This window comes from Colletes latitarsis, chromosome 3, assembly GCF_051014445.1.
Source record: "Colletes latitarsis isolate SP2378_abdomen chromosome 3, iyColLati1, whole genome shotgun sequence".
Classification (NCBI taxonomy): Eukaryota; Metazoa; Arthropoda; class Insecta; order Hymenoptera; family Colletidae; genus Colletes; species Colletes latitarsis.
In genome coordinates, this window is record NC_135136.1 from 38,750,376 (window position 1) to 38,770,211 (window position 19,836).

A 19,836-nucleotide genomic window follows, 5' to 3' on the forward strand; every position below is an offset into this window, starting at 1 on the left:
TGTCGCAGAGGCGCACCGGCCAAGAATCTTCTCCACCCCCTGCACGCGCCACCCCCGTCGTTGTCGTCGCTATGCTAGCGTTGCCCTTAGTGCAGAGAACTATGGAGCCACGTACAGCTTAGTGTACCGTGGCGAAGCCGATATAGAAAGCCAGGGATGGCCCGTCCGGGGGTGGTGGACGTAAGGGGTGGCCACCCTGACTGCTAACCCGAATATAGGCTGTTGCGAATATTACATTCCCCGTGTATATAGACGCCGCGAGTCCCCGGCGACGCTTCGAGGCACGGGGCCAGAGCACAATAAGACGCCGGGCGCAATTAATTTTCGGGCTTTTGCTAATTAAATTTTTGCCCATCCCTGCCCCCGTATCCTTCGCGCATTGTGTCCGACGGGATTCGCCGCGGTCGGGGGTGCATCGCGATCGGAATGGAAACGACAATTATGCCTCGTAGGGCATTTTCGGTTTTATCGGGGATGATTCGTCCCCCCTTGCTTCCGATGAAACTTTTCAGATTCGTCGAGCAGCGATAAATCAAGTTTAACCCTGAAATATTACGGCCATAAGATTACAACTGCTTCAATCTGAGATCACTTAGATTTTTAACTGTTTAATTGCCTCGATAATGAGAGGATTAGAAACTGAAGAGAAATTCATCGTGTAATACTGGTTAGTAGCTTCACAATTGATATTGTGTACACGGTCCTTTCATTTAGCTGCTATCGTTGCTACCAGTGTGATGCATTTTGATGACCTTGGACGAGGGAACATTTGGTGCTCCGAAGGTTGATCTATTTGAATTAATCGATAGCCAGCCCAGAGCTTACAGGAAACAAGGATTTTGTGATGCAAATTCCTCTGATGGCTGGAAGTGCTGTCATACTCTACATTCATGATGGCATAACTGCTATGTTCACACAAACCTATTTGTTAAATAACACTCGCGCGATAAATTCGCGTCAATTGCAGCGTTGGATAAATAACAGATTAATCACGCTAGATGAATGTGTTGAGTGTTGTTTAACAAACTGACCCAACATTTGTGCCATCGTGAACGCTGAATATGGCGTACAGCGTTGGCCATCAGGCGACTTTGGATCGCAAAATCCTTGATTTTTAAGTATTATATATTACCAGTAACTGATCTAGTTCCGCGAGTTTGATCCAACTTTACGATTCTTTTCCACCGGTAAATGCAAAAATATTGCGCTCAACCGGTTATGCTTGTTAAATATTTTCGTATTTTTTAATAAGAATGGCACGCAGCGCATTCTCGAGCGACTGGATCATCAACGATGACCGCCCTGAAGGAATCGAATACTCAGAGCGGACTGATTGGACGATTTTCGTTTCATCGCTGTCGTATGTTTTTACAAGTGCCTCCAGTTCCGCGCAGGATTCATAATGGGATTCCCCGAGGATCTCTAAAACTTCTTGAAACCGTGGGCTCTGAAGCGTGATACGGTAACGAGGGAGTTCAAGGTTAAAAGTGATGGAGACGGAACTAAAAGAGATGGGGAAGTGCAAAAAGAGAGGGACCCCGTAAACGAGCCGAACGAAGGAAGACAGAAAAACAGAGTCTACGCTCGGATGCCTGCAGATTAGGATCGTAATAACAGCATTAGAATAATAAGATTTATGCTGATAGACGATAACGCGATGCTTACAGCGCTGCCATTACCATAACGTTGAAAGGAATTGCGATAGTAATTAAACGTCGAGAAACGTGGATGTGTTAACGATATATTATGGAATTCGGTGGAACGAACCATCAAACGATAGATTTCAAGGTGGAATCCAACCGCCAAGAACGAACAAAATGTTCACCGTTTACGAGTCCCGACCGACATTTGTTACATTTCTTCCTCGTTCCTTTATCTAGGAATTACACAACGTTCGGGATCGTTTTTACGGAGTATATAAACGCGTACTAATGAACAATGAGCTATAAATTAAAACGATACATAAAACACTTGTCCACTGGATCTCTCGTTAGAATCTCGTTTATTTCTTTTTCAATTGCTCTACGAGGGGAGGTTACGAATTGTGAATTTTTCTTGTTGGGCAGGGGGGACGACCTCAAACAGTAACAGAAAATTCTTAAAAACGTGTTCCCGCTTCGACGAACACGTTCGTAAACTACCGTATAAGGTACTTGCTCGAACTGTCTACTCAGAAGAGGATTTATTAACAAATTTTGCGGAAAAAATGGCCATAACCCCAGGTAGGCCGATTTTAAAGACCTCCAGGCGCCGAAGCTGTACGAGTTCGAAGAAGCCGATGATATCTTTTCGAACACGTGGCAGAAATATTACCCCTGCCGCGAAACCCGATTTGTAATTAAATCGAACGGCGCCCGTCTATCCTTGGGAACGATCAAAACCTGAAAATCGAATTTGACGTAATTAAAGTCACCGTGCATCGTAGGGGGAGAGAGAGAGAGAGAGCCTCGAAGGCCTGGTTGTCCCGAAATAATTACGGACTCAGGTGTTCCGCTGTGTCCGCGTCTGCGTTACACCTGTATCCGCTGGTTCTTACCTGAGCAAATATACTCGTTCGTATCGAAGACGAGAAGTAGGAGGACGCGGCGGTGCAGGGGGGATGGGGTGAGGTGGAGACAACGAAGAGAAACGAATACAGAGAAGAGACAGCCGTACGAGGGGGGGTGAGAGGGGCGTAGCCGGTCGAAAGAGAAGGCAAAGTACGTTCGCTCGCGGAGGAAGCAGCAACAGAGGCAGTAAGATAATACGAAAGCTCTTAAAGGGGGCAAAAAGCGAATTGCCGTAAATCTTGACACAGGTGGGGAAGCCGCGGGTGGCGGACGGAGAGAGAGGGGTCATTTAAGCCACGGGCCCCGATTCTCTTCGGCTGTAAACGACTGCGTGCCTCCTACCCTCGGCCCTGTCCCCCCGTCCTCGGACCTTACCTCCAGCTCTCGTAAAAACCTCACCTCGTCCTTCTGCTAATCGGCAACAAACACATTGTCTTTGTATTGTTGCGTGCCCGCGTACCCTTCTACCGGGCGGGCCCCTCCACTACGCACAACCCCCCTCCCCCCCCCCCCCTCCACCAAAAACCGTTTCTTGCCTCTTTCTAGCTCGTCCCCTACGCGGTCTCATTCCGCCTCTTTCGGTTACCTTTTTCGGTAAATGAACCTCGGTTGTTAGCGTTTCCACCGCCCCCTTCGATTTGATCGATCTCGAACCGACCCTCCGCTTCTGGCGCGGACCAACTGCCGCTATTCACCGCACGGATTCTCGAAATCGGTCGTACCCGCTTTCAAGTGACGATTTTTATTCCGGTAATAGAATTATCACGGAAGGTCTATGCAAACTTGGAATAGAATATACCCCGCTTTCAAATGAATTGGAGAACTAAATTTGTGTCACTTGAAACCGGCCTTTGGTAATTTATTAGTCGACTAATTACTCGGAAGATGTTTGGACAGCGATGGGACAAGTAAACAGAGACGTTAACGGCCGCGGTCACGCATACGTGACTGCGTCAAACAGTGGCTATCAGCCACTGTCGTATATTTCAACCCATACGTCACCATATAACTTATTGCTCGGGTCTTACATCGTACTATCTACATTTACAAGTTCTAATAACGATGTTCCCAACACCATGTGTTTTAATCTCGTCTACAGAACTCGCGCTCTTTGCCAACAGGTACCAATTAGTCCATACGGAATACGCTGATATTGCCTCCGCTGTTTACGACGATACAAAATATAAATACCGATTAAAATTAACGATAAAAACGCACAGAGGTATTGCACCGTATATTAAATTGGGATTTCATAATTTGGGGTCAAGGAACAAGTCTATCGCCGATCGGGCCCGCACCTGGCGAAGGTGTCGTCGAGTGGACGCGACCGAAGTCCGCAAAACTGCATTATTTCCCGGATAACGGTGCACACGAGGCTCGAACACGACGACAGCTAAATCCTCCTTGTATCCCTCGACTTACCCCGACGTTTCGACGTTTATCGTTGCCGCGTATCTGCGTTGCGTGCGCCAACCGCGTCGCAGGTTACGCGTTTATGCGTACGCGAAGGACAGCGTAGTCGACGGCACCTGGCGCGCGTGTTGAAGGTGTGGACATGTCACGGTCGGTTCGCGACCGTGTGTATGGGGTCGTTTGCGTGTGGACGAGAGTCGGAGAGCGCCCGTAGCTAGCCCTCCGCATGGTTTTCCACGACCAGGGAACGAAGGAATGGGAGAGGACGGAGAAGGTAGAAGCCCCAGCTAATTAAAACCGCGGATGGTAATTAATTAAGCAGACGTCAGAGGAGATCTTAGGATTCTACGCGCGGCCAGAGGTTCTCCGGTCGCGCAGACATCGCCCGGGAAATCGAAGCTGACGGACCGACCGACCGACTGCTTTCAGGCAAAAACCGTTCCGGCCAGACGAACGATAAATAACGCGAAGGACTCGAGCTGGTCGGTCGTACCTCGTCGACGTCACACGAATCCATAAATTACGATTCCTCCTTGATTCGTCCTTTTTCGCCCACCCCTGACGCGGAGAAGGTCCGCGGCCAATACCTTTTTCTGCGCTCCAAGGATGCGATCAGTGCTTCTCAAAATAGGATTTTTCCAACGAGAATGATGTATAGTTTCGATGCAGCTTCTTGCCGGGCGACAAGGTCGCAGCCGGTCTATCGATCGACCGTGTTCGTCTACGGGGTGTTGGGCGGTTTTGGTTTTGTTCGTAACGTCGGATCGTTGTTCAAGTGCTTCGAGATTCCGGTAAACGAGAGTCCGATTCCCCGGAAAGGGGAACGGTAGATTTTTGTCTCGTGATTATTTTAAGAATGCAGTCGGTAGAATTCGAGTCTGGATAGTCTATAAACTTTCTTGCTGGAAATTCAATAACCTCCGTTATTCGTGGTACAACCGACGAGGGAATGATTCCTTGTGAAAAAATAAATCGAAAAGAAAGAGCATAACTTTTATCTACGTAGCTTGGTTCCTGAGAAAATCGAGCCTGAAGAAATATGGTCCGCGCGTGCAGCGGAGACTGGACGCCAGTAGAAGCAGAAACAGACAGTACTGAACAGACGCGGCACAAATTTTCGAATATCTCGAAAACGAAGCACCGTAAGGAAAAATTGTATTCCACATTTTCGACTTATTTTACCACGTATATGTCGAGAAAATAATAATCGTTCCATCGAGTAAATACGTTGGTATCTATTATCGGAATAAAATGTAACCATTACCTTCGATATTATATTCTTTCGAGACCCTAGGGATTAAATGGCGGACGACGATAATAATGCCAGGGACCGTGTAAGATGGATCCGAAGAATATTTCAATTTCCTCGTAGTCTTCCTAACGCGTATGCATGTCTAACAAGCGCTCTAAGCAATTACTTCTACACCGATCGGTAACGACGACATAAAAATGCAAAAATGAAAACACCGAGTTCCACTAACGATCCGCGTCGCGCCTGCGAACTGAACCCCGCCTAGCGATTGAAACGTTCTAAAAATGTATCGAGTGACCGTGTGTACGAGACGATGCATCCTCCTCGGTATTTCGATTCCCGTCAAATCGGTAAAATGGCTGGAGTGGCCGGCGAATCCGTGGCAATTGAAATTACAGCAATTAACGTTATTGCTCCGAGTGGCGTCACGCGTATCCGTCTTGTTCTTCCCCCGCGTTTCAATCCACTTTCTCGCTTTTCCCAATAGTGGAAGCTCCCAGTGCCCGAGCAAAAGGGGATTGAGAGTGGCTCCGATAGCGTGGCTATAGCGATCGTGAATGCGCCTCGAGAGCGGAAGTATATTGTGTCCGATAAGGAACAGAGGGTGGAGGGGTTGGATTCTTTCTGGTATTAACCCTCCGTGTGTTAACGTTACCGCGGTATCGAACTGACGCACGTAATCGCTCCACGGACGGAGGGAAAAATAGAACAAGGAATTGAAAACGATTGCAACTGAAACTGACAGCATGGGTATGTATTAGACGAAAGTCGTTGGCCACCGAACGACATACAAGTTGAATTGCTATTAGAGCGATCCTTCTCTCACCGGTTCGATAGCCTTCGGTTACTTAAATTAATTTACAGGGCGTTTCATAACGCGTGGAACCTATTTTAATAGGGGAAACGATCGTGGATGATCGTTTGTAAAGGTGGAATTTGCACGTGAAATTTATCTTCGCGTCGGATCAGGGATTAGGACTTCTTTTTACTCGACCACGTTTGCTTAGACAGGCGACAGAGCTCGATTCGATACCGACGTTGCAACTCGGACATGGGTTTACGCTGGGTAAAATATTCAAGCGTATTTAATGTTTAAAAGCTAACTTCAGTCTTAAATCTAACTGACAGATACTAACAATATTGACTTTATTACACCGTGCACAGAGTAATGATAGTCGCACAGTAATAACGCCCACGGACAAGCAACTTAGATCATGGTAAACAGACGAGGTTCAGCGTTAATTGCTGTTTAGCATTAAATGATGATTGATAGTCTGACAAGCCGTAAAGAAGATCGACGTTATCGAGTCATTTTTTTACGGAAACTCCACTACCTTCGCACGATACGCAAATACAATAAAGCGATTTTAAAAAAACACAATTAATATTCTAATGAAAAACCGTCTTTAGATCTAACTTTATTGGCTCGAGTTCCACGATCATTTTATTACTTCTTGTCCGCGAGGGAATTTTTTTCTTTTTCTGCTAGGGAATTAATTTATAACTGCAACAACTTTGTATGCTGCAAAATTAATTTCGTCCAGGGAAATGCTTTGTAACGTCAACGAAGTTGCTTCCCTGGAAGAATTAAAAAGGGAACAGCGTGATTGCGACAAGCAAGAATTTATTGCGTGTTCGTGGGCTCGGGTGTTTTCATGTTTACAATGCATGTATAATGTTCACCATCTTGTGCAATAGAGTAGTAAAACGAACTAAAAAAAGAAGTAAAAATTGCAATTCGGTACACGGGGATTTGAACTCGCGAACTCTGGGCGTACGAACGCCCACTTAGATTAGTATTCACGATACAAGATAGCAACCAGGACTCCGCAAAAATAAATGTTTAGGCCCTTAAATTCTACTTTTGCTTATTTTTATAAGGGTCGGGTAAGTCTCGATTGGTTTCGAAACAAGCAAGCAGACCAAATTTCGCAGATTTGGCGATCGCCATGGCAACGGTGAGCTTTCAAAGCTCCTCGGAAACCACATTCCCAACTGGAAGAAAGGAAGAATAATAAGAACGCGGTGGCTTTTAGACGTTTCTGGGGAATACCCGCGCGACATCGTCCGCAACAGAACACTGTCCACTATCCCCGGACGCTCTCTGGCTAAGAGGTTCCTAATTTCGCGTGTAACCGTGCGATTGTTGTTTATTATTATGTATACTAATGGAGCTCTAAGGGGCCGGGGACCTTTCAAGCTACTCCGATTCGAGAGGATTTCGCTAATTCAGCGGCCAGGGTCCGCCTTCTAACGATGGATCATAGCGCGAAATGGGAGTACAAAGTCTGCCTCGGAGAAGCTTTTCGAGCGGAGCGTAAGCACAGATTATCTGGATAGAGCTCGCGATAGCTTGTACGTGTTGATTCCTCTTTACGCGGTCGAGCATCGTTATGGACACGTTCCTCGTGACCGCGAACCTGGCTTTGTCTGCTCGTGCCCGGCCTGAAATCGAGAAAGGTGCATCGACGATCCTCCAGGAATCGTGAAACGTTGCGCGAAACCTGATACAACCACCGTGGAAATTGGTCAGATCGATGAGCACTGGTGGCTGTCGAAAAGTTAAACCTCTTTAAACCTACCCCCAAGCGAACTCGGGGGTCGTTTAGACTCTAACAAACTATTTTGGAGTCGTTAAATTCTAGATTCTAACAATAACAGTACGTAAATTTGGAAACCTTCAATAACAGAAAGTTAAATTGCAACTTATGTTGCAACGTGTGTGTCTAACGAAGGCTCGACGTCTTTGCTGCGTGTAATGGACGTAATGAACAATTCAGCAGGTTTTGTATGGATAATTGCCACCAGTATTTATCAGCAGAAAACGACTGTCATGTAGCCAAGGCCGAGCTTTGCGTTCAAAAACCGTTTAAAGAGACAATGTCGCAAGAATTGTTAAAAGCATGTACTGCACAGTGTTATAACAATTCACAAAATAAATCTCTATCATTTTAAAGTTACCTAGGTCTGTATAACTTCTTTAAATTGAAAGAAAATCTTTTATTTACAAGAACAGAGACACAAATTGTTACCTATACAGGGTGTTCGGCCACCCCTGGGAAAAATTTTAATGGGGGATTCTAGAGGCCAAAATAAGACGAAAATCAAGAATACCAATTTGTTGATGAAGGCTTCGTTAAATAGTTATTAACGTTTAAAGTTCCGACAGTACTGAATTATTTTCTCGAAAATGCGTAAGATTTCTGGGGTATGTCTATTGATAAAAAATGATTGTAATTGACTCTCGCAACCGAAAATAATTTTTCCAAAACGATTTGAAATTTTTATTTTCCCATCGAAAAATTTCACAACTTCTCGAATTTTTTTCTCGAAACTGGTTAGGATTTCGAGGGTATGTCTAATAACAAAAAATGATTGTAATTAATCCCCCAATCGAGAATAATTTTTCCAGAACGATTTGAAAATTTTTTTTTCGTCGAAAAATTTAGGCACCCATCCCCTGTCGATTTTTCTTAAAAATTCCTTTTTCATGTTTAGTAATTTTGTTTGACGCCCTACAGAAAAGTTGTCTAATACTTTTTTGTAGGTACCCATGAGCTCTACTTCAGAAAAAAGTTTCATTGAAATATATTCACAATTGTAAGAGTTATGACTGTTTGAAAATTGGACCATTTTTATGGGGTTTTTCTCATTTTGCGGGGTCAAGGACCAACTTTTCGAATATTTTTGCGATTTGTACATATTCTCCATCAAAATACGCGTAGTTTGCTTCTTTAAACATTAAAATCGTCCAATCCGTTCAGAAGTTATGACGTTTTAAAGATTCGCATGAAATTTCAGGGAACGATTTCTGGCCAGAAATTATATTTTCGGTAAGGAATTTTTTTCTCGAAACTGAATAGGATTTCGGGGGTATGTCTGTTGACCAAAAATACTTGCAATTGAACCCTGCAACTAAGAATAATTTTTCCAAGACGATTCGAAAGTCTTTTTTTACCCAAAAATTTCACACCTTCTCGAATTTTTTTCTAGAAAGTGGGTAGGATTTCGGGGGTATGTATAATGACCAAAAATGATTGTAATTGACCCCTGCAACCGAAAATAATTTTTCTAGAACGATTTGAAATTTTTAAATTTAATTGTTAATAACTTTTTAACGTAGCCTCCATCAAATTGGTATTCTTGATTTTCGTCTTATTTGGCCTCTAGAATTCCTTATTAAAATTTTTCCCAGGGATGGCCGAACACCCTGTGTACTACATTGATGGGCATGCAACATTTATGGGGTCAGATATTTTCTATACGAATATTGTACGCCCTTTGGCATGAATGTACAACGTTTGTGCAGTCGGAATATTGAATCCAGAGACATACAGTAAACAAAAATATTCGTTATAACAAATTTATACAGTATATGAAGGTATGATATTTGTACAGCATAAAGGAACAGCCAAGGGCTGCTTGTATCATATGGAAACGTAAATTTAACAAGAAATGGGTGTACTCCATGTGTATTGCAAAGCCATCGATGTAATAACTTTTACATATCTGTCCAAAAAATCTCTTGTTCAAATTATAGTACTTTCCAAAAATATAGAACTATTAACAAAAATTACCTTTGGAGCACGACCATCAGGGAAACTAACGTGTACCCAAAAGTTACTTCCCCCAACGTACAAATTTCATTCCAATCTAAATTGCTACACACATATTAAGGAAATCAATTTTCCTGTTTGTGACGCCTAATTTCTAAAGAATTCCCAGTATATGAGCACCGTTTCTAAGAGGTTAACACACTCTTATGCGTTTGGTGGGATCCCAACTCTGAGGATCCCGCTTCGATGTTGGCCTAATAGAAAAGGTCGACGCGTTCGTTGGATCGGCCACCTGTCGCGAGGCGAACGGTGTCGGATCTCAATCCGGTCACCCTGTAGACCGTGGCTCCGGGATAAAGTAAGGTAACAGAACACCTAAGTAAGAGGTTCGTCGTGTATAGTCGTGCTCGCTCGCTCGCGCCCCTCTATGCAGCCGAGAGGTATATTAGCGTGTGTTGTTTGCACGACGATGAGCGTAAGGACGAGAATAGGGGAGGGGGCAGCGAGAGAGAGGGGACGAACGAGCGAGGGGAAACAGAGAAAGACACACCGTGGACGTCGGAGGGTACGAGACGAGGCGATTGGGGTGAATGAATGAGACGAAGAGGGAACGAGTCGCGAGGAGAGGGGGACAGAAAGTACGAACGGTCGTTGAAATGGAGAGGAGAGAAAGGAGGAGAATGTAGGGGGTGGTGGTGGCGCTGGCGAGGGAGCGAGAGAAACAGAGAAGGGAGAGCGCAGGCGCACGTGAGTATGTTACGGGGATGGCCAGAGGGCAGCTAACGTTTATAATATTAACGCTAATGGACTACCTTATACCTTATACACCGTCCGACCCCTCGACGGCCTCTACCCCTCCCCTACGTGTCCAGACACCCTTCTCAGCCTCGCCAAAGTACGGGATAATATTCATGGATGTATTCAAGCTAATGCACCAAGGCGTCCCGAAGAAAAGGAGGGGGCAGTCCAAGCAGCCTGAAAGCACACAACCGCCGTACACTCTGCCAATGTACTTATTTTAAATCGACTCCTAAATCGGGACAGCCTTCTTTGCCGGACACACTTTCTGGGACAGAAATATCTTGATAGCTACCACCGGTCGCGTATTTCCGTTATTGATTGTGCCGCTGGAACGCTTTGAGAATAATTTAGGCCAGGGTTTCTCAAATTTTCAACCCCCTTCGCTTGGGAAAAATTATACTCCAATTTCTTAAAGATGATTTTACCAATCTTCAACCGCGCAAATGTAGATAATAGGCCAGTCGAGTGATAGAGGGTGAATTCGTCCGGAAAAATTATATTCCAATTTGTTAAAGATTTGGCTTCTAAAAGAAAATAGTTAGATACAACTTGGAATATAAATTTCAGCAAACACCAATTTTCAACCCATCCTACTGTCGAGCACGGTAATATTAATTAAAATGAAATGTAGATAATAGGCGAGTCGAGTAATAGAGGGTGAATTGGTTCGTGAAAGAAAAATCAGCCCCGCGACAAGAGTAATGTCGAGTAATGTTTGCTCGCAAAGAGGGTGGAAACGTAACGTTTAATACTATTTTACGGCGGAGCGATACGGTGGAAAGCGGTGATTAAATAATTGGTAGCGAAACGCGTAGCTCGAAATAGACCCGTTAAATCTCGCATCGGCTCCGTTAACGCGGTAATTCGCGAATGGCGCGTCTGAAACGCAAGAAATAATAAAACTCGATGCGCCCCGGCGGGGGCGGGATCAGCTTCCTCGTCGATATACGGCGGGAGTAATATTCATAATGTAATGGAAGCAGCGTAATGTAAGCTAATGCATCCTGCAATTTCTTGAAAGCATTCGAATAATTCAGGCGCAGCCAGTGTATTCCTAATATACTTAAAAATTTCTGCCAAGTATCGAACGGGAATAATCGACTGCGGACGCTGGGCCTTTGCGATATTGAAAACGCGTTCCGAGCAACTGCGTTCCGCGACGCGGAGATCTTACTTCAAAGCGAGGGTGGTTTCATTCGTCGAACCAGGCCTCGTTACGTGGCCCGATGAAAGGATTCTACGCGGGGCTCCCCTTTCAAGATATTTCTTTTTTACAAATTTTGTCATTCAAAATTCCACATTTAAAAAGCACGCCTTTTGAACGACGCGTAGAACCAACGAATTCTGATTCACGAACATAGTTTATAAATGAAACATTTGCCCAACTTTGCTTCTAAGCTTGATTGGCGCTGTCGGTAGTCCAATCGTAGCGACGCGAGCAATATTTCTTAGAAGTCCGAATTAGACGAAACGCTGCACGTAAGTATTATGAATGGCCGCTACAGTACGCGTTATCGACGTTTCTCGCCGACGTTCCGTAAAACTTGTCGAATCGACGCAAGCCCCTGAACGACTCCTCTAGAGGATTCATTAAAAATAATGGATATTCATTAAACGTAATGAAACTGCGAACGCGAAATACTCGATTATTTGTTTGAATCGCGCTTAACGAAATCGAAAGGAATCATTATTTTTTCGATAAATAAAAAATCGAAGGGTTTCGCGAGTTTCTTTGGGTGGGGAGGGGGAGATAAACGCATTTTTCGATCGTTAAATCCGACAAGGTATTCCATTGGATTGGCTTAACGTCAGCGAATCCCATATCGAAAATGCCCGGAGAAAATTATTTGTTCGATACTGTACAAGCGTGCGTGTTCCCCGCGCGAAATTTAACCGCGACCGCAGAACGAGATTCCCTTTTATGCGCTTAATGAAAATTTATAGAGACTTCAACTATTTTCTAATTACTTCCAGAACGTTGTCGAAGTTTCCGCGGGGACCGAACACGCGCTGCGAAATTTTTTATTAGCCGGCCACGTTTCAACCATAATACAACACTCTCATTAAGCGCGTATTTAATATCCCAGCGCCCATTAAACGCGCGTTACAAAAACGCTCTCGTGCACGATTTAAGGACGAATTCGTTTTTTTCTTGTCAAAAAAATACATTTCTTTTTTCGCGTTTCCCGTGACTTTATAAGGTGTTCGGTTATCGGAGAAATTTTAAGAGGTCGTACGAGAGTAATTTAAAGTTTAAACGTGGAATCGCGTAGGAATAGTCAGGCTTCCTATGCAAATTGAAAATTTAATGTCATTCGTAAATAAATGACATGGCATTCGATGTGTTCAGAAGCACTCTGCGCTACACAGAGATTCCATAAGCACGATGTACACGCAGATATACTTTGGAGTCCCACATGGTATCGATCTGTGCTCCAATGCTAACTTCGTTCCACCAACCACCATAATATCAGTTCTTCCAACCCTCTAGGAATACTGACACGTACGATTACGTTCAGTCTCTCGGTTACTTTGTATTATTTTAACACACAACATAGTTCAATTTTCATTAAACATCCCAGTCTATTCCCGAATATTTTAAACATTTGTTAATACAAATTATGCTGGCGATTTTTACTCGATGGGGTCGAAGATGTTTGCTCGTATAATTCAATTGAAAACAGCTATGATTAATTTCCCGAAAAGGCAAATCGATGGAAGAAACGAGGAACCAGTACAAGCGCCTATATCGATTACCCACCCCCGATTGCAACCCGCGTGCTCTCGCTTCGCAGGAACGATGTTTGTCCCCTCCTCCTCCTCCCAAGATATACTTAACTTTTAATTACTATCATATAACTAATTAGCCCCGGTGGCCGGGGGTTTTGTATATTAATTTAATTTTCAATCTCACGGGGTAATTCTTGGCGCAACGTTAGTTTTAATCAACCCTTCGCCCCTCGCGTCGCGCCGGCCTCGTTCCGCAGAGAGGGAGGAAAAAGGGGGGTGTGGAGGAGGGCGCGGAGAGATGGGGGGGAGTTAGACACAGCCGGAGGAGAAGACAGAGGGGCAACCCCGTAGACACGGTAGGGGTAGAATGGAGTACACCTACTCAGCTAATAAAAACCGGCAATAAAAACCACCCCTTAGGACCGCCGGCACCGTGGCTGTCTCGTTCTCTTTTCACCCCCTTCCCTCTGGCCCTCATCCTTTCCCTCCGGCCTCTACAGCCCTCATCCCCCTTACCCCGTGCCGCTCTCATTCTCCCGTCTCCCGTACAGCAGGTTTATTCACCTGGCTGGGATTAACTTTAATCAAGTATTTACATTTTAATTCGCTGCCATGTACATTCAACCGACCTACAGGTCCTTTACGATAACATCGTCGTTTAATTGCAAACTGCCACTTTCGTACGACAAGACGTCTGCTCTAGCCCGCAGAGAGACTAAGAGAGGAAGAGAGAGAGTGAAACGCCACTATCCGGGATAATAAGTTCGAGTCGCTGAAACGTGGCCAGTAAGATGCGGTTCGGGGAAAAATATGCCCCATCCGAGAATAGAAATCGTTCCCTGTGAAATTGATCGCCGTCCGGAGAGTCTCCCAGGGTACATAATTTCCTTAGTTTTGATGCTCGACGGTTGTCTCTTGAACAGTGAGAAATATCCACTATTTGAATCACTGACAATTCCAAAATCCAACGCTTTTAAATCGTATAAAAAAGGTTTTGTCGATTTTAAAAAGACTTCCAAAACTCGAGTGCGTTAAACCCCGGAATTTTGTTCGACGTTTCCGCCATTTTACAGATTCGAATCCCATCACTACCGCCAGGCAACTTTATCGATGAGTCCTCCGGCGTGTCTAGGATGAGACGCGAAAAACCTTTCTTCTTTTTACCGATTCTCTCTCTCTCTCTCCCTCCATTTTGTTCCGTATGTTGATGAGACCAACACCTGAGGGACAGGAAACGGAGCAAACCCCCAAAACAAACAATGACGTTCGGGATACGGAAGTACTTGTAATTATTCTCGAGACGTAGCACTCACTAATATTAATTTCTAAATCAGGATAAGGTAACGGACAAGGAGAATGGTTCGAATTTAATATCGTTCTCGATTTAATAGCTACAAATTTCCAAATAACTTCGCATACGTCGTCCAATATAGAAACTTCCGGTTCAATATCTCGATAGATTAAATTCTGTCTGCTGTCGTCTGCTAATTAAATCTGCATGAATTTCTATTTTGATTCCTTATTCTACCAAAGTAGGATACCTTCTCGCGTATATTTGTTTAATTCTGTGATTTCGAGCAACGAGTATAAGAAGTTGATTCGTATTCAGATGGGTGTTAAATTGCAGGGTATTTATTAACGAAAAACGAGGACGGTAAGCGGTAGTTGATAAATTCAGTCTTAGAATTGTTAGAGGTAGCAACAATGGCAGAGTGAAAGGTATCATACAATAGTGCAGAAGATCCAGAGCCACGTCTACAGCTGTCATCGTTAGCGAACAAAAGATCCACAGTATTACCATAACAATTAACTATACTATTACTTTGTAGCACATGACTGCGTTGAAGCGACTTGATAAGAATTCCATTGCAAGAAGCTCATCAAACGGTGCACCTGGTTATGATGAAACTAATAACCATGTTATTAATGTTCGTTCTAGGTCGAAGGAGATTGAAATCGCCATACGCACGGGGTGTCCTGTTATTATAATTTGCTAGGGCAGAGATTACTCATTCACAGAACCTTCGGGGAGCCAAAAAATTCACAATAATGGCCTCCAGTTTTTATTTTCCTAAAAGTACATTCGAATCTCAAATACTTAAAGTCGTGAATGCAAAAATAATTGAAATATTGTCTACTGTACAATGCTTTTCGTTTTAATGGGTTCTCTGCCTACCCTCTTATGGTATTAATGGTTGAAAGGGTCAGATATCTAGGTTATTATCGATTATATCGAAAATTGGTACGGAACAAAAGAGTTTCAGAACAAGACCAGAATAGTGGTTTAATTAAAATCGGTCCAGTAGATTTTCCGTTGCCCGGAACGAACAAACAAATACGCAAAAGCTCTAAAAATAATTCGGTTTTGGTACAGCCATAAATTATACGCGCAAATTGAAATCGAAAAGTGGACGAGCCGCTTAATATTACGAACCTCGATATTGATTTTCCGTATCTATCGAATGTCGCGATAATGGAGTACGTTTCCTTTCGAAATGCCAAATCGTGGCGAACAAATTGTCCAAATGGAACGGCGTACGCAACGCTTCCAATATTATCAAGTTCGAAGCAATAATCACGCCTAATCTGACGCACGGCGTGGCTTATCTCGCGACAGCTGTTCTATGCCGCGATACGTTTCTAATTGGACTTAATTGGACCCATTGTTGAATTTCATTTGACGCGAACGCGCCCTACGAGACGGCAGACGTAACTCGAAATTGAATTGCACCAGCGCGAACGCGAACGGGTGGGATTTAAAAACTGGTCGCGACCTTACACACCGGTTTCCTATTAATTCCGCGATTACTCGTTCGCCCGACATTTTATTTCGTTACGCGTTGCCCAGTGGACAAAACGAAACGTGCTCCGAGCAAAAACTGACTCTCGAACCTCACCGAAATACGTACAGGGGGAAAATTTGTAATTTATAGCAAGCAATAAATATCGACTCGTGCAACTCGGTTGGCATTAAGAACGCTTGTTATTGCTACGCCCGCGGATATTTATTACTTCGCGGAGTAATCGAACGACAGACAAGAGTCCTTAATACTTGGTTACCTCGCGGGAATTTTCTTTTTTCGAAGGATATTGACAACACTTTAATTTGAAATAACTTGCATGGCCTCTCGAAGAAATATTTAAAAGACATTCGAGTCGAGTTGGTTTGTGGTAGTTTCTGATTGTCTAAAATCATAATTTTGGAGTCGTAGAAAATTCTATGGGTTTGACAGTCATCGTCAGTAATTATTTAATTTTATTTCTTCGATCTCCCGGTATTGAGGAACGCGGAGGAGACTTTTCTAGGACAAAATCTCTGGTTTCTGGGGTTCAGCAGGTACCCCGAGCTCTATTCACGCTTCCAAAATATTTGGGTCGACCGTTTGACAGGTTGCAGAGACTGGTTATGGGTTTCAGGGTGGCCAAGGACCAAATTTATTATTTTACGACGTTGGTCTCTCCCACCCCATTCCTCGCCGTTGACCCGACGACCATTTTCGCGCCTTTTTTCGTCCAGCAGGGGCTACATTTTTACGATCTCATTCAGGTGTCAAACTTTCCAATTAACGAACACGGCGCGAGGAACAATGAGTCGGCGAATTCGACTTTTGCACGTTCACGCAGGCCCGTTCTGGTTACGATGGAAGGAAATGGATACCAAAGTTATTTTTTCATCGTTGGTTCCTGGACGTATCAAGAGTATATACACGCGAACGAACGCTCAACTCGTTTCAAATACCTGGCGAACTCGTTTCAGGGAAAGTGAAAATATTCTTCGAAGTCGGGACGGAAAGATTTCCTGCGTTCCCTGAATATTCACTATTTGCGTAAATATTCTTTCCCTACCCGTCCTTGCAGAGAATCTTACGAATAAACAAGTTATTATCAAATATCTCGTTGGAAATAATTTCTTCCTACGCTTGTTCTATCCATGATTGTAATTATTGTTAGAGACATCGTTATGACTTTAATTTACAGAAGCTTGCTACGAGCTAACAATTATTTCGTTCGAATGGTAGGAACGTAGTTTACAGTGCAAACAAAAACATAGTGTCCTTCGACTTTCAAAACAGACGAGATATTTCTACGTCGTTCGTTTGTATAGTCTTACAACCTTGGGAATCAATATCTTTTGAACGCAATTTAGGAATATTATTGATATTAATATATCAGAAAAATTGCCTGTAAAATAACTATAGATAGCAAAGTGCAAACTGACCTTTGGGGCCAAATGAATTTGACTGTATCTAAATATCTCTTACACCTTCTGCTAGTCTACATCTACTTTTATTCTCTTATATTACATAACACACAGATTTCAAAAGAGATTTGAGACATATTTAAATGGTCGTTTATAAATTACATACTAATTATCCACGTCTGGACCATTCTTACATAGTCAGAAGCGAGATTTAAACGAAGAAATCACAGACTCCAGTCTTCTCGTATAATTCTATTTTATTTTATATCACAAACCTGCTTTATGGATGATGTAAATGAATCGTTGACGAAAACAAGGGGAAACTGCAGTGGGTCAGCTCTAGTATTCCACTATTCTATCAATCGTCTCGGAAATTCGAACCGCAGCCTCGATTCAGGCATCGTTCACCAAGATGCCCGAGTCCCGGACAACCGGATCGCTCTAAATTCGCGTGCATACTCAGCCACGACGAAACAACGCGTCTCAAAGCTCGGCAAACCAAAATAACCCCCCGGAGTCGAGATATTACCGCCGCGGGAATACTTTATCGCACCGCGTTCGCGCCAAGGCAAATTATGCTATCGATAGTGTCGCGTCGACGTGCGCTCGTCAAAAATAGTCCAGCACGACGACCGTCCTGGCGAAAAAACGCCACCAGATATCCTCTGTAATACCCCGGGGGGATATCTGCGATCCAATTAATCGATATCGAAGACGTGCAGTATTGTTAGAATATAATCGCCAATCGCGTAATCCTCCCACCACGCTTCTATCGTTCAATGCACCTCGCCTCAACCATTTACGATTAAAAATTTGGTTCGCGGATTAATTTATGCTTCTTCGTTCGTCGTTTCCGTTTTGGAGAAAATTATATTAATTCAAATGTCTCTGTAGATCTACAAACTTGGCACCTCGGTATAGAAACAGAGCAGAGATATAATTATGGTTCTAGAATTACTGGACTCCAGAACAGGAGAGCAGCCTAGCACCTAATCTTCTTTAAAATTTTAAATGCCAAGGTCATTTGTCCTGAGAAGGTCTCCCAGTGAATGCATTTCCAGGATCTTTTATTCAGACCAACGATGTATAGAGCCGAGGTAGCTCATAGTGATTAACAGTGCAATCTAGCAAATAGCCTCAAAGTGCAGAGGGTACTCCAATTCACAGATAAATAAATAAATACATAATATAAACGAGATCTGCCAAGCGTTGGACGTCGTTCCTTGGACGTTCCTGTTCTCCGGGTCGTGGCATCGAGAACCAACGAGTCCAAGAATGTAGAAAATAAACGCGTTAACCGAAGTAGAATCTCGATACAAGCAGCCGGGGAATCACCGATAAAAGGAACGATCTACGCTCCTTCCACTTTGCTGGTGCGCTTCGAGCTACTCTCCAGAGATTAACGGGAGAAACCCGATAGAGGCAATTTCGGGGCTCCGCTGACGAACTTTGGTCCACGTCTCGCGGAACGAGAGCGTCTACTTGATTTCGTGGATCCTCTGGTGGACGCGCGGTGGGGTTCGTCGTTGGTAAAAAACCGCCCGGGCGATATCGAATCGGGTCTCCGTGTGCGGCGGTCGGTCCAGAAATCGTAAGCTCGCGGCTCGATAAGGACCCAATTACATTTTAACCGATGGTATCTTTCCGCCACCAGCCGCGATAGCGCCGGCAAACTAATTGGCCGCACCAGAAAGGAGATACAGCGGCGATAGCCCCGCGAATTACAGAAAAGAAGACGGGAGAAAGGTCGAAACGGGAGCGAGAAAGAGGACGAGAACCGGGAGGGGGCGGGTATATACGGGCAAAGGAATATAAGCTCGCCCTCTCGTCTCGTTGTCCTATCTCCGGGCGCGCATAATCGCCGTCGAAAGAAAGCCTCGCGAACGCAATTTCAAAGTTCGAGGCTCGTTTGGCGGGCTGCCAGCGCTCACGTAACTAACTACTTGTTTTGCCAACCGTACATCCTCCCCCGCGGGCCCGGAGTTTCGTTCCGCCAGCCGGCTGATCCTCGATTTTCGAAAAAGGTTAACACCTCGGCTACCGCGGATCACCATTCGACCACGTGGCGACGGACGCGCCTGCGTGCCCCCAGCCTCGAGACCTTACACGGAAATTTCTTCTCTCAGTCTTCCCGTGCCCACCAGTTGGCACGAATACCCCGACATTGGCAAAACGCTTCGACTCCGGCCGCTTTCGACCCCGGTTGAATCGCGTGAGTCGCACACGCTCGGCCCACGATCGAGCGTGGACCCAGCGAGGGACACTTGTCAACGGACACCTGAACGATCGATGGTTCCCGCGATACCGTTCGCAGCCTCTCCAAATTCCTCGAGT

At 44.4% G+C, this 19,836-nt stretch overlaps 1 protein-coding gene across 5 annotated transcripts in view; it reads right to left on the reverse strand.

The window, feature by feature from the left end:
• LOC143340460 (uncharacterized) overlaps positions 1–19,836 on the reverse strand; it is a 641,167-nt gene that overhangs the window by 523,654 nt on the left and 97,677 nt on the right. The window lies entirely within an intron of this gene.